The sequence below is a fragment of the Pelophylax lessonae genome, assembly GCF_965119305.1.
Source record: "Pelophylax lessonae genome assembly, chromosome: 11".
Lineage (NCBI taxonomy): Eukaryota > Metazoa > Chordata > Amphibia > Anura > Ranidae > Pelophylax > Pelophylax lessonae.
This window is the reverse complement of record NC_138778.1, coordinates 138,946,329-138,960,089: the sequence shown is the minus strand read 5'-3', so window position 1 is coordinate 138,960,089 and position 13,761 is coordinate 138,946,329. Positions and strand designations below refer to the sequence as shown.

Genomic DNA, 13,761 nt, shown 5'->3' with positions numbered 1-13,761 from the left:
CCCAAGACCCAAGACACAGACTGACATTATCCCAAAAACCCAAAACACAAATGCCGCGGCCATGCGCCACGCCTCACACACACACAGGCCAGCCGCAAACACAGGCGGCCTGTGACAGGCCGTCGGGCGGGCGCACAGCGGAGGAGCGGCATGATGTCACGCGGCGCCGGCTCGCTAGGGGGAGAGTGCGTGGCAGCGGCGCGCATCTGCGCAGTGCGCACCAGCCCCGCCCCAGCCTAGGCGGCCTAAAGCACACGCGGGAGTGGCGCCGCCCCACCAGGCTGTAACGCTCCTGCGTTTCTTATATGGTGTAGATTTTCAGCTGCAGAAATAGTTCCACGTCAGTAGTCATGTAAGAGATATGCTGAGATACCATTCCCAACCTCAATGACTCATCATGTGTGGAAGGTCTTATTTCAGCCAGTAAATACACACAATTAGCAAGCTGGTTCCTAGAGTGACTTTATGTATGTGGTAACACAATGATGAAGGTTGAGGGATAGGTTGAGTGGAGGTGGTAGGTGATAGACACTTGAAGGTGAGACAGTAGCAGATGGATGCAACAAGGTTTAGCAATGTTGTATGGTAGCAGATGACAGAATAGCAGGTGGACATACAAAAGAGATCAACCCAGTGCAGAAAAGTAGCAGTAGTCTCAAGAGCTAGCAATCTAGTTATGCAGATGTGATAAACAGTCTTTACTATGCAGAGCTAGATAGTGTAAGCTTAGTATAAGTTTATAGAGAATTCCCCTGCGGGGTACTTAGCACTGTTAGCGATACAGCCGAAGGGTGGTTCAGGAGAGGCGGATGATCCAGTAGCGGGATACAGGGATCAGCGCAGCGAGGTTCCGTCAGCGAGGTAAGCTTGCAAGCATGGAAGCTTCAAGCAAGGTTAGCATCCAGGTAAGGGTGTTTGAACGAACACATGTGAGTGAGAACCGGCGATTTAAATAGCCATCTAGTCCGGCGCTGGGTGATGACAGCTCCAGTCTTAAAGGTGTATGCGCACCTTTCCAAAAGTAAATGGTGGGGCGCATACACTTGTGGAAAGTGTAATTTAGGGTACCAAAGGTACCGGAACATTACACAGGCCCGCGAACTTCGCCAGAGAGAGACACACCACGAGTCATCACATCCTCCTCACACACATGGACCGGACCAGGCCAGAGACAGGTATGATCACACTGACAGTCTGTCACTCCATTTTTTCGTGCAAAAATTGGATCAATTGGGAACAATACCTACCTGTTAACAGACAGCTGGATAGTCCCATAGCATAAGAAAAAAGTCCCCCTGGTATCATCTAGGGCACATGGTGGGGGAACGGGAGGGGCAATAATATCTGGCAACTTGTTGTATAGGAGTCACTTAAGTTTAATGAAAAACATAAAGCTGTATAAGATGATCAGAGATCTTAGTGGATACCAGTCTGCCTTGCCTTCTACTGCCCTCCTTCGTAGCCCTCCATTACAATCAGTGCCCGCCTCAATTACTGCTTTCCCTCCCTTACTGCCCCAAATCTGTCAGTCCTTCTCGCATTGTCGCATAACATTGCATTTGCCAGAATTTAGCAGCATGGACATTAGTCTCTCCCCCACTTATCAGTCTGTCCCACCTTGGACACGAGTTTAGAAGTGGACTCTGAGAAATTATTCTCTACGTTCTTGAAAATTAAATCTAAATGGACAAGGATGTGGGGGATGTGGAAGATGGGGACTGGGAAGAAATATTACACAACTGTAATCTGGTATTATTACCAGTCATGAAGCGGACATATGCTTCAGGAAGCCAGAAGAGAAAGAAGAGAAAGGAAGAGGAGGATAAGAAAAAACAAGATAGTGGTAAGTGATAAATTACACTGGATAAAATAGCTCTACTTGTCAGTCTTGTAAAAATGGTGTAATTTATAAAGTGTTACCATCTTTCTCCCTCAAGGTGCTTTGCTTAAATTTCTCAGCCCTCATGCTCTTCCTAAGGATATCTCCACTGATGAAGGTAGAGTGAATTTCAATATGCTAACAGTGAAATGGCAAAATGTACTCCACAGGTAATTTCAGATTTTTTTTTTCAATTATTTTCCCAGCTACACAATCAACTTCATCCTCAACATCAACAGATGCATCACTTCTTAGTGCTGATGTTTCCTCTATAGCACAAGGTACCACGAGCTCTATAATTATAGCTGATATCCTGCACAGCCCAGAGTTTGATCAGAGACTCTGATTCAGAGTCACTGATGCATTCTGTACCTGAACAGATGGATTATATTAATAAAAACATTATTTTTCCCCAGCTACACCATCAATACCATCTCTCACAGTGGAAGACACTGCATCCAGAACAGAAATTGAGTCTGCACCACTTCCCAACACTGAGGTTTCCTCTACAGCTCAAGGTACCACAAGCACTGTCATTATAGCAGATAGGACTGCTGGCCACTGCGCAGGGTCGACTGATAGTTAAAAAAGGACCAGTGCAAGTTACAAACATTGTTTTCCCCCAAAATTCTGAGAATCCACCTCGAAGATTCACAAATGACAATTACATGAGAACCATGAAAAATGGTGAGAAAATTCTTCGATCATGGATGTTATATTCCATGAGCACAGACTCGGGGTTCTGTTTTGCCTGCACTGTTTTTGGGAAGCATGACAATGCCTTAAGCAACCGTGGCTTCCGTACATGGAGGAACCTAGCTCATCATTTAAAAGCACATGAATATTCAAAGGGGCATTGTGACAATATGACAAACTGGCAAGAGCTGCAGAGGAGACTGCAAAACAATACAACCATAGATCAAAGACAACAAGACTTGATGCGGATCGAGATTGAGCATTGGAAAGGTGTCATGAGGAGAGTGATTGCCTTAATTTGTCACTTAGCAGAACGCAACCAGGCTTTAAGAGGGACCACAAGTGAGTTGTATGACCCACACAATGGGAATTTTCTCGCACAAGTTGAACTGATGGCACAGTTCGATGCAGTTATGGTTGAACACATAAGAAGGATACAAAACCAAGAGACAAGAAGAGTGCATTACTTGAGTGGAACTATTCAAAATGAAATAATTGCACTAATTGGAAACAAGGTACTGGAAAAGATTGTGAGAAGAGTACACAGATGTAGTATGGTAAGCAACGGGTTAAGTTGCTGTCTGCAAAATGTTACAATTATGTATATGTCTGGGAGCTGGGTGTGGCTGAAGTTAGTTGCATGCTGATGTGCAGTGAATAAAGAAGCAACCTGTACAGCTTGTCTGTGTTAATACACTACATTTTGGCGACGAGGATGGCTAGCTTTCTGAATTTACCAGCTATCGGACCGTTTGATGTGTCTGGAGACCACACTAGTCTCTCACAGCGCTGGGACAAGTGGAAGAAGGGATTTCAGTTCTATGTTATAGCCACAGGAGTGACTGCACCTGCTCAGAAGAGAGCCATGCTGCTGCATCTAGCTGGACCTCAAGTTCAGGACATTTTTGAAACCCTGGGAGCAACAGGGGAAGATTCAGACTATGAGACAGCCATGAATAGACTGAGTGAGTACTTTGAGCCAAAGAAAAATATTCCCTATGAAAGATATAAGTTTAGACAGGCTGTGCAAGAACTGGGAGAAACCACAGACAGTTATGTGACTAGGCTGAAATATCTGGCAAAGTCTTGTGATTTTGGGACTGTAACTGAGGAGATAATCAGAGATCAGGTCATAGAGAAATGCACATCTGTGCACCTCAGGAGGAGATTATTGAGAGAACCTAGTCTCACACTTACTAGTCTGCAGGAGATTGCAAGAGCCATTGAACTGTCTGAGCTCCAGGCTCTGCATATTGAAACCAAGAACACTGCATCTGTCAATACAGTCTCCAAACCTACCTATAATAATAGGAATATCTGGAGTAGGAAAGCGAGTTTTCCAAAGAGGACTTTACATATCACCTGCAATAAATGTAGCAGGGTGGGACACACAAGTCAGGACTGCACTGTGGTACAGAATAAAATGTGCTATGCTTGTGGAAAGACAGGTAATTTTGCAGCTGTGTGTAGAAGTACAACCAGAGATAACAAAACCAAAGGACAATCTGCACAAGTAAATGTTATAGCTGAGGATAAAGAGAGTGCTCCTGACTGTGAATTTATATTCTCCCTGTGTTCTCTGCAAGCTGGGACATTAACCATTAAGATTGGAAATACAGATGTGTCAGTGTTGATTGACTCTGGAGCTACATGCAATGTTATGGACTTGGCTTCTTGGCACAGTCTTAATGGCAGAGAAAATCACCTTAAATTGTGTAACACCACTAAACAGATTTATACTTATGGCTCCAGTACACCACTGCAACTTAAAGGCAAATTTTATACCTCTGTTCAAACACATGAGACTGGTCCTCCATTGCAGACCGAATTCTATGTTGTAGATGGCACAGGGTCGCCTCTGCTTGGTCGTCAAACCGCAATGGCACTAGGGGTGTTACAGATTGGCCGTGATGTAGGCAGCGCAAGAGTGAATATGGTGTCTCCTGCTATTTCTGCATTGAAAGAGGAATTTAAAGATTGCTTCTCTGGGTTTGGAAAATTAAAGGATTTTCAGTTGGAGCTTCACATTGATCCACATGTAAAGCCTATTGCACAGCCAGTACGCAGACTTCCTTATAGCCTGAGATCACCTGTTGAGCACAAACTGGCAGAGCTGCTAGACCTTGACATTATTGAACCTGTGGAAGGGCCCACTCCGTGGGTATCGCCGTTAGTTGTTGTACCAAAGGGCACAGATATTCGGATTTGTGTGGACATGAGATGTGCTAACCAAGCTGTGCAGAGAGAGAGACATCCAATTCCCACTATTGAAGATGTTCTGCATGCAATGAATGGGGCAAGTGTCTTCAGTAAACTGGATTTGAAATGGGGTTATCATCAGAATGAATTGACCCCAGCATCTAGAGTCATCACTACATTTGCAAGCCATAAAGGTCTTTTTAGATACAAGAGGTTGATGTTTGGCGTATCGTCCGCACCGGAGGCCTATCAACATGTGATTCAGCAAGTGCTACATGGTTGTGAAGGCACACATAACATTTCTGATGATATAATTGTGTGGGGAACAAACACACAGGAGCACGACGAACGTCTCCGTGCAGTGCTAAATCGCTTGAAGGAGAAAGGGTTAACGTTAAATGAGAAGAAATGCACATTTCAAATGAATAAAATGACTTTTATGGGCCATGTGCTGTCTGACAGGGGCATTGGTCCGGAGGACTGTAAAATTAAAGCTGTGTCTGATGCCAGAAATCCTGAAAACCCTGCAGAAGTACGCAGTTTTCTTGGGCTAGTGAATTACTGTGCCAAGTTTATTCCAGATATGGCGACTGTCAGTGAACCTTTGAGAGTGTTGACTCGCAAAGCAGTCCCGTGGAAGTGGAGCTTTTTGGAACAAGGTGCATTTGATGAACTTAAGAGACGGCTGACTTGCGCCACAACTTTGGCTTATTTCAATTCTACTGCACACACCCAAGTTATTGTCGATGCTAGCCCTGTGGGGTTAGGCGCCATCTTGGTTCAGAGACAATGCACAGGTGATTACAGGCCTATTCAGTATGCAAGCAGATCCCTCACTGATGTAGAGAGACGTTATTCTCAGACCGAGAAAGAAGCTTTGGCTGTTGTTTGGGGATGTGAAAGGTTTCACACCTATCTCTACGGCCTTGATTTTGAAATCATCACAGACCCCAAGCCTCTGGAAGTGATATATTCGCCACGCTCAAAACCATCCGCCAGAATTGAGAGATGGGTTCTCAGATTGTTACCATATCGCTTTACAGTGCGGTACAGACCTGGACCGACTAATGCGGCAGATGCACTTTCCAGATTGCCTCAGTCTTCTGCACCTGTTCATAACCTGGCAGAAGAGTACATTCGTTTTGTGGCTACTAACGCCATGCCTCAGGCATTGACACCACGGGAGGTTGAAGAATTGTCATCTGTGGATCCGGAAATTGCTCGGTTGAGAAAATGTGTAAGACAAGGGGTTTGGGTGGATTGTGACCCAAGCTATCACAGAATCAAACAAGAGCTGAGTATTGCAGGACAACTAGTTCTACGTGGCAATCGTATTGTGATGCCTAAAGACTTACGGAAACGTACATTACATTTAGCCCATGAGGGCCATCAAGGCATTGTACGCACCAAACAAAGATTACGTGAGAAAGTCTGGTGGCCAGGAATTGACAAGGATGTGGAATGTTTGGTTTCTTCATGTCGAGCATGTCAGTTGGTGGGCAGCAAACCTAAACCAGAACCAGTAACTCACACTGTTCTACCTGAGGGACCATGGGAAGATTTAGCCATTGATCTGTGCGACATTCCATCTGGACACCATCTTTTAGTTGTTGTGGACTATTATTCAAGGTGGCAAGAGGTGGTAGTTCTCACTAAAGCTACATCATCAACTGTAATTGAGGGGTTGGAGAGCATTTTTGCATCTCATGGGTTGCCTAAACGGATTGTGAGTGATAATGGTGCCCAATTTACTTCTCAGGAATTTCAGGATTATCTGAAATCAAATGCTATTGAACATCATCGTACAACTCCATACTGGCCACAGGCTAACGGGGAAGTGCAACGAACCTTGCTGAAAGCTTTGCGGATTGCTCATTTAGAGAGAAGAGACTGGAAAAAGGAACTGTGGCGTTTTCTTTTGGCTTATCGCACAACTCCGCATACTGTCACTGGCGTTAGTCCTGCGGAACTTCTTTGTGGTCGCAAATTCAGGACAAAATTGCCAGACATTGGGGGTCCTCCTACAAGTCTGAAACCTTTTCGGCATATTGATGAGGAAAGGAAGATCCGGGCTGAACAGTATGCAAACCACCGCCGCCATTGTCAACCTAGTGGCCTTCAACAGGGTGATAAGGTGTTGCTTCAAAGTGATCGGTTTAACAAACTGGCTCCGTCCTTTGAACCTGAGCCTTATGTTGTAAAGGAGAAAAGAGGTACTCAAGTGGTTTTAGAGGATTTAGATGGACACACAAAAGTGCGTAATTCCTCATTTGTGAAGAAATTTATTGAGTCAGAAGGTCAAGTATCGGAAGATGGCGAACAGGCAAAGAGTAGTGATGATACTGCCAGTGATCCAGACTTCAATCCACAACCATCCACATCGGAATGGCCAAGAGAAAAACGAGCAACAAATCCACCGGCCTACCTTAAGGACTATGTGTATAGTCAGGAGTTTATAGGTTAAATTTTTAGTTGTTCATCCATGCATTTTGTTAATCTTATTAATACGTTGTGCATGTTATGTTTTATTCAAAGAGAGGAGGGAATGTAGTATGGTAAGCAACGGGTTAAGTTGCTGTCTGCAAAATGTTACAATTATGTATATGTCTGGGAGCTGGGTGTGGCTGAAGTTAGTTGCATGCTGATGTGCAGTGAATAAAGAAGCAACCTGTACAGCTTGTCTGTGTTAATACACTACAACAGAGCAAAGTATTACTCTGTTATTATGGATTGCACTCCTGATGTCAGTCATAAGAACCGCTTTCCATTGTTCTGAGAATAGTCAATTGCGAACCATCTGTGTCCATTGCAGAACATTTCTTTGGATTTTTAGATGTTGAAGACACAACTGGTAAGGGCCTGACTGAAGTCCTGCTTGACCACCTGCAGAAACACAGCCTGAGTCTTTCTGACTGCCGTGGTCAGTCTTATGACAATGGCAGCAATATGATGGGCCATAAACAGGGTGTTCAGACAAGAATTTTGCAATTGAACAGCAAAGCATTTTACATTCCATGCAGCAGTCATACACTTAACCTGGTTGTGTCAGATGCTGCCAAGTCCTCAGTGCTGTCCATCTCCTTCTTTGGTGTGTTGCAAAGACTCTATAACTTATTCAGTTCCTCTGTGCAACGCTGGGCAGTTCTAAAGGAACTTGTAAAGCAGTTCACTTTAAAACCTTTGTCAACTACAAGATGGGAAGCTCGGATTGACTGCGTGAAGGTGGTGCGATACCAGTTACCAGAAATCCTGGATGCATTGTCTGCACTCCAGACAATTGCTATACAGAAGGGGGACTCAGAGACCATGTCCACTGCTAAAAGCTTACATGGTGAGTTGAAGACCTGGTCTTTTCTACTTTGCGCAATGACCTGGTACAATGTTTTGTTCCAGATCAATCATGTCAGCAAGCTGCTACAAAGTCCAAATGTTTCCATGGAAACACTTAGATCAGAAACTGGTGAGTATCTTTGCGACTGGTGAGTATCCTTGTGACTGGTGAGTATCCTTGCGACTGGTGAGTATCTAGTGACTGGTGAGGGTATTAGCGACTGGTGGGTACCCCAGGTTTAGTACCAGGGAAGTTAGAGGTAGTGTAGGTAAGGAAGAGCAGGCCGTAAATATTATCCCCATAGAGTAGTGGGTAATAATGTCCGACAGGATTGCATTTCTTGCGCCATGTATGCGTTCCTTGATGAACCAATCGAGGACGAATACTGCTGTGCAAGATGTGAGCGACTTGTTGCTCTGGAAGCCCACATCTTGGATCTAGAGAACACAGTGACAAGACTGCGTGGCATCTACAACCTGGAAAGGAGCTTGGACATTACCCATCAGGCGCTGGCAGGGGCCAGCATAGAGGAGGGAGGAATAGAAGAGACGCAAGCAGCAGAGGCACGCAGCTGGGTGACCGTTAGGAATGTTAGGGGGAGGAGTGTCAGGGAGGCCAGTCCTGAGTTGATAGACACTAACATGTTTGCCGAGTTGCAGGTTGAGGGGGATATCAACTCAGGGGTGGCAGTGCTGGAGCATGCGCCCTCCCCCAGCTGCCAGGGGAGGGACGGCTCCAGGAAGAAGGGGGGCCGTAACTCAGGAAAGGTTAGAAAGGTTGTGGTAGTTGGGGACTCAATTATCAAGAGGACAGAGAGGGCAATCTGTAAAAAAGATCTCGTGAACCGAACAGTTTGCTGTTTACCGGGCGCCCGAGTTCGGCACATCGCACATCTGGCAGACAGATTGTTGTGCGGGGCTGGGGATGACCCAGCGGTCATGGTGCATGTGGGCACTAATGACAAAGTTAAAGGTAGGTGGAGGATCCTTAAGAATGATTTCAGGGACTTAGGTAATAGATTGAGGAAAAGGACCTCCAAGGTGGTTTTCTCTGAAATACTGCCTGTACCTCGAGCCACACAAGAGAGGCAGAAGGAGATTAGGGAAGTTAACAAGTGGCTGAGGAATTGGTGTAGGAAGGAGGGGTTTGGGTTCCTGGAGAACTGGGCTGACTTCTCAGTCGGCTACCAGCTCTTTAGTAAGGATGGGCTGCACCTTAATGGGGATGGTACAGCTCTTTTGGGAGAAAGATGGCCACCAAGTTGGAGGGGCTTTTAAACTAGGAGAGGGGGGGAGGACTCAGAAGTAGAATCAGTCAGGAGGGAGCAGAGGACTGAAGGCAGTTGTAGGGTCAGCAGCGACAGTAGGTCGACAACATCAATTGGCGGGTCTGTGCGGGAAAACCGCAGACCAAACAGAAATAAACATAACCGCCAATCACGTTTAACTTCCGTAAAACTAAGAGGGGTATATGCTAATGCCAGGAGCCTAGCTAATAAGATGGATGAGTTGGAAATGTTAGTACATGAGGAGGACATAGACCTTGTGGGAATAACAGAAACTTGGTTCGACCCCTCACATGACTGGCTGGCCAATATCCAAGGGTATTCGGTGTACCGGAAGGACAGGGTAGGAAAAAGAGGGGGAGGGGTATGTCTCTATGTCAAGAACAATATAAAGGTGCTAGAAAGGAGTGACATTACGGATGGGATGAGCATGGATTTAGAATCTGTGTGGGTTGAACTCGATAGGGAAGAAGATAAGGGAAAAGTAGTTGTGGGGGTTTGCTATAGGCCACCTAACCAAGGGGAGGAGGTAGAGCTGGAATTTTTAGCACTAATGGGTAAAGTGGCAAAACTGGGATCAGTCATCATATTGGGGGACTTCAATTATCCCGACATTGACTGGGAAGAGGGGACTGCACACTCACAGAAGGCCGTCTATTCACGGAAACCTTACTGGATAATTACATGTCACAGTTGGTGGATTCTCCTACTAGAGAAAATAAAGTCCTGGATCTATTGATCACTAATGACCCAGACATAATCTCGGAGGTAGGAGTCCAGGACAACCTGGGCTCTAGTGATCACAGGATGATCACATTTAGCGTAAATAACAATATAAAAAGGCAAGTGGGGAACATAAGAACCCTAAACTTCAGACGGGCAAACTTTCCAAAATTGTACTCATTGATGGAAAGGGTAAACTGGGACCGAACCCTGGGATCACTGACCACAGAGGAAAAATGGGAATGCTTTAGGAACATATTAAACAAATGCATCTTGCAGTGCATTCCTATGGGAAATAAATTTAGAAGAGACAAAGCCAAACCTGGCTGGCTAAACCGTAGTGTTAAAAAACTTATTAGGGGAAAAAAATTGGCCTTCAAGAAATATAAATCAGAGGGCACAGTATCGGCTTTCCAGCAATACAAGGAGGCAAATAAGAAAAGTAAACAAGAAATCAAGATGGCTAAAATCAACTTTGAGAGACAAATAGCGGAGGATAGTAAAAAAAAACCCAAAGAAATTCTTTAAATATATCAACAGCAAAAAAACTAGGGCAGAGCATATTGCACACATAATTAACGATGATGGGAGGATGGTTACAGAGGACACTGAAAAAGCAACCGTGCTAAATGCTTTTTTCTCGTCAGTCTTTACACAGGAAACGGAGGGGTACACTGACCAGGACTGTATGGTTAGTAGTAATACACAGGACTTGCCACTATGGCTAACAGAGGGTGAAATCAGGGAAAGACTGGATAAACTTAACACTAACAAATCACCAGGCCCGGATGGCGTACATCCGAGAGTTCTCAAGGAACTCAGTAAGGTTATATCTAGACCACTGTTCCTGATCTTTGCTGACAGTATTAGGACAAGAGATGTACCAGGGGATTGGAGGAAGGCTAACGTGATTCCGATATTCAAAAAGGGCCAGAGGCATATCCCGGGAAATTATAGGCCTGTCAGCTTGACATCAATAATATGTAAACTTTTGGAGGGGATGATAAGGGACTATATCGTAGAATATGCTAAAGACAACAACATCATTAGTAGTAACCAGCATGGGTTTACAAATGGGCGTTCTTGTCAAACCAATCTCTTAGCATTCTACGAGGAGGTGAGCTGTGAGCTGGATAGGGGCAGACCAGTGGATGTGGTGTACTTGGATTTCGCTAAGGCGTTTGATACAGTTCCCCACAAGCGCTAAATTTATAAAATAAGGTCTGCAGGTATCGACAGCAGGGTTTGCTCTTGGATACGGAACTGGCTAAAAGGCTGTGTCCAAAGGCTGGTAATAAACAGCGCATACTCAGACTGGTCTGAGGTAGTAGGCAGGGTTCCCCAGGGCTCAGTCCTGGGACCAACCTTGTTCAATTTATTCATAAACAGCATTGAGGACGGGATCAGTAGTTCGTTATCAGTTTTTGCAGAGGACACAAAATTGGCCAGGGCAATAACTGCACAGCATGAAGCAGATATCCTACAGAATGACCTGGACAAAATTACGGAGTGGGCAACGACATGGCAAATGAGGTTTAACGTGGAGAAGTGTAAGGTTTTTCACTTGGGGACTAAAAACATAAAAACACAATACACGTTGGGAGGGGAATCAAAAATGGAGAAAGATCTGGGAGTCTTGGTTGATGATAGATTAGGCAACAACATGCAATGTCAAGCGGCAGCTTCCAAAGCCAACAGAATATTAGCATGCATAAAGAAAGGGATGTATTCCAGAGATAAGACTATAATCCTTCCACTTTATAAAACTCTGGTCCGACCGCATCTGGAGTATTCTGTCCAGTTCTGGTCGCCAGTCCTCAGGAGGGATGTGTTGGAGCTGGAGAAAGTCCAGAGAAGGGCAACTAAACTGATTAGGGGGTTGGAGGACCTTAACTATGAAGAGCGGCTGCAATCGCTCGATTTATTTTCCCTGGAGAGGAGACGTCTGAGAGGGGACATGATAGCAATTTATAAATATCTTAATGGGGATCTCAGCTTAGAAAAAAAGCTGTTCATTCGAAGGAATTGCATGAGGACTCGAGGACATACAATGCGATTAGAGGAGAAGCGTTTTAACCTCAGGCAACGAGGAGGGTTCTTTACTGTTAGGGCTACAAGATTGTGGAATTGTCTACCACAAGAGGTGGTTTCTGCGGGTAGTATGGTGTCTTTCAAAAGACTCTTAGACTTACATCTCAAGGATCAGGAGATTAAGGGCTATGTTAGATGATTACAGTGACACACACCTACATAGGTTGAACTGGATGGACTATTGTCTTTATTCAACCTCACCTACTATGTAAGAAACAGAAGGAGTAAACAGAAGGAGTAAAAGACTACCTTGAAGACTTCAGGGAAAATGGGATTGCTTCCTGTCAAACTGATGCAAAAGACATTGCAGAAAATCTGGATATGGAAATGACCCTTCCTGAGAAAAGGCAGCGTAAAAATAAAAGACATCTTCTCTATATGAAGGTACAGAGGAAACTCAGTCTACTCCAGACGAGACTTCTTTCTGCCAATGGTTGACACTGCCCTCAGAAGCCTAAGTGACAGGTTTTAAAGATTGAAGGGTGTTTATGACCTTTATGACTTTCTGTTCTCAAAGGACAACATGAAGCAGACAATAAAGAATGGAAAGCTTCATGAACGATGCAAAAAATTGGAACAAACCCTCCATGACATTGATGCTGATGACTTGGCACTTGAGATCAATTCATCTCTCTACACTTTTCCGGACCATGTAGCCACTTCCCCATTTGACATACTTAATTACATATACAGTGAGAAGCTACTGGTTTTGTACAGTAATTTAAGCATTGCTTTGCGTCAACTTCTGACTCTCCCTGTGTCAGTGGCCTCTGGTGAGAGGAGCTTTTCAGCTTTGAAGCTGATAAAAAATTACATGAGGTCCACCATGGGCCAAGAAAGGCTCACAGGACTGGCACTTATGTCAATTGAGCGTAATGTTCGCCAGTCTTTGGACATGGAGGACATTGTGATTGCCTTTGCAGAAAACAAGGCTTGCAAAGAACAGTTTTAGATAATTTGCACGTGTTTGTGAGAACTGAAAAATGTTAATGTGAGTGTGTGTGAGTAAGTATGTTAGATTTAGTTATTGTGCACTTTTTAATGTATATTTGATTTTATGGTACAGTGGTGTTTTTGGAAATGTTCAATTGTTGAAAATGTTCAAATTTCAAATATTTTTTCAAGCAGTATTTGCACTTTTCATTTTTTATTTATATAAAGTGTGGGTGAACTTAAACTGTATGGCTATGCTGTGGTTCCTGTAGGCTTGTGTGCGGGGGGGGGGGCCTCCATGTCCATTTTGTTTGGAGCCCCCAAATTCCTTCAAACGGCCCAGATCATTATTTATCTATTGATACACTCTGCTCATAGATATGAGTGAATAATCTACATATATTGGTGTATTCTATACACATAGGTGTGAAGAGCCAGCTCATCTTAGATCATCCCCCCGCCTCCATTTGTCTTTGGGCGTTGACATTTATTGATCCACCGCTGTAGCCGTTTATTTGATGTTGTCTTCGGATTATTTAATGTACTATGCAACATATTGTTCATAGGTAAGAGATTAGAGTGGTTATATACATTTATGCACATTTGTAAACGCTAGTCGTATAT

The 13,761-nt window shown here is 44.3% G+C and overlaps 1 pseudogene across 1 annotated transcript; it reads left to right on the top strand.

Annotated features, from left to right (window-relative positions):
• The first annotated feature begins 1,683 nt into the window (after positions 1–1,683).
• On the top strand, positions 1,684–13,156 carry LOC309567440 (annotated as a pseudogene). Its single transcript has 6 exons — positions 1,684–1,843; positions 1,938–1,997; positions 2,086–2,160; positions 2,296–2,397; positions 7,587–7,990; positions 12,515–13,156. The product of its transcript is annotated as an uncharacterized misc_RNA (transcript).
• Positions 13,157–13,761: the final 605 nt, after the last annotated feature.